The sequence below is a fragment of the Carex rostrata genome, chromosome 27 (genome assembly GCF_964058835.1).
Source record: "Carex rostrata chromosome 27, lpCarRost1.2, whole genome shotgun sequence".
Classification (NCBI taxonomy): Eukaryota; Viridiplantae; Streptophyta; class Magnoliopsida; order Poales; family Cyperaceae; genus Carex; species Carex rostrata.
In genome coordinates, this window is record NC_135944.1 from 1,423,367 (window position 1) to 1,425,703 (window position 2,337).

General features: G+C 34.4%; 1 long non-coding RNA gene across 1 annotated transcript; it reads left to right on the top strand.

The window, feature by feature from the left end:
- Positions 1-715: 715 nt before the first annotated feature.
- On the top strand, positions 716-1,261 carry LOC144544928 (uncharacterized). Its single transcript, XR_013508361.1, has 3 exons — positions 716-792; positions 883-1,059; positions 1,154-1,261. It is a non-coding gene; the product is annotated as an uncharacterized LOC144544928 (long non-coding RNA).
- Positions 1,262-2,337: the final 1,076 nt, after the last annotated feature.

The window sequence follows — 2,337 nt, forward strand, 5'->3', positions numbered from 1 at the left end:
CTTTGGTAGTATACCCTTATATGACCCTAGATATATATATTTTGTTGTATAGTTCTAGGTTAGGCCTTGTGGTTGGTATCCGGATGAGATATACTTTTGATGTATTATATCCTGACCGGACTGTGTACTCCGATTTACATCTATAAACTCTGTTTTATATTATTAGTTGTGAATGTTTGAATGTAAATTGAATTGCCTTGTAAGTATACACGGAGTTGTATGCTTACGGCGGGGTACTGTCGCATCCCGTGGCCGCGGGGTGTGACAGAAGTATATTTGTCAAGTACCGAGAGACGGAGAAATTTGATGTATATTTATTTCTATGGACCACCTACCTTATTTGTAATTAAGAATTCAAATTTTTTTTATAATTAAGGCCAATTGTTTCTTTCTTGACATTGTAGACTGTCAGCAAGATTGGAAAGGCGAATCAGGCCCACAACGAGTATCCGCATTTCTTAGGATCCAGAGGTTATAACGGTGAGAACTTCTAGAGTAGGCTTAAAGATGCTATGCAGGCGATTGTAGATGAGAAAGCATCTAGTGACCCATCTTCCCAAGGGTCAACAAGTGCATTGACACTAGAAGAGGTCCTTGATTTGTCGGTTGAGCATAGGCATGTCAAATGGAGACTAGGAAGATAAAAGCTCGATAAGGAGGTCCATTCAAAATCGATCCGCCACTTGATCTTTTATGTTCAGATGACTTTATATGCGTCTATGTAGATGATTATGCGACCTTGCTTATACCACGGGAGTGGCTCACTGTACCAATTGTTCAGATCTGGATGCTGTGAGTTAATATTCATAATAATTGCATAATTTAGTACCTATAATTCAAATTTCACAAAATTGAGATCACCGGTATGTCTTTATTTTGTAGGTATTGGCACAAATTCATCAAGGAGGAATTTCCCGATGAGTAGGTTGGTTTCATGGACCCCAGTCGAATGAATGCCACCCTGTTGAATGATGACCGAGGACGTGTTCTTTAATACATAGGGAAAGCACTCCAAGAAAATCGGGATAAGAGATTGATATTCATACCTTACCATCAGATGTTAGTGTTATACATATATATATTCTAATTTTATTATATTTCTTTCAATTCATATAAACTATAGAATGTGACATGCTACAAACCTAACATGCAGAAATCATTGGATATTGGCCGTGCTTATGCCAAGAGAACGTGCATTGTACGTGTACGATTCCGATAAGAAGAGCAAAAAAATGCTAATGATCACTGCTGCTGTCGAGGAGTAAGTGCCTTCCTAAAATTTACGTTTGTTTAGAATGCTAATGATTTTATTATTATATTATCATTTTAAATATGTCTCGTAAGTACTGATTGTTGAATGTCTTCATATTTCAACAGCGTCTTCATAAGGGAAATGGGTACTTCTTTAACGGTTCGTAACGATTGCAAGGTAATAGTTTCTATTGCAATATGATTATAATGACCTATATGCACAAATTTGTGAATATACATATAAGCCATTTGTATGCTCGTAATACAAATATTTTTTTTTTCAAACTTGTTATATAGTGCCCACAACAACCAGCCGGCTATACCATGTTGCTCATGCAAGACATAATAAAGGAATTCCTTGATGTTTTTCCGAAATTAAAGGTATATTTGCATTTATAAATTTTCAAAAAATAAGCATTGTTGCTTCAAATATAATAAAATACAAAATTTAATTGTACATGCTCCTTCTAAATTCTAAAAAATGCAGGATATTTCCACTAAACATACGGCACAACGCTTGGCCAACTTTCGCCTAATGTGGGTCCAAATTTTGCTAAATGAGATAAAGGCGAGAAGAAGTACAACAATTTAGGATGTGTTATCTGAATTTGCATGAACATGCATTTTTTGTAATAATTTAGGATGTGTATGATATATAATTAATTTAGGATGTGTCATATTGAATTTAGGATTTGTGATAAATTAGCATGTTGGCCAGTTAAATATATATGAAAGCTGGCCATTTAATAAAAAATATTTTTTTAAAATTCAATAAAGCATCAGGATCGGTTCTTAGTTAAGAACCAATCCAAATAGCATTTTCTTTTTAAAAAAAAGGCAAAATAACTATCAGGATCGATCCTGATAGGCAACAATCTGGATTAGTTCTTACATAAGAACCGATCCAGATAATTATTTTCTGAATTTTAAAAAAAATATAATTTAAAATATACATCAAGATTGGTTCTACAGTACAACCGATCCAGATGATCTCTTATCTGGATTGGTTCTAAGCTTAGAACTGATCCAGATAAGTAGTCATCTGGATCGGTTCTTAGCTAAGAACCGATCTTGATGATTCCTATC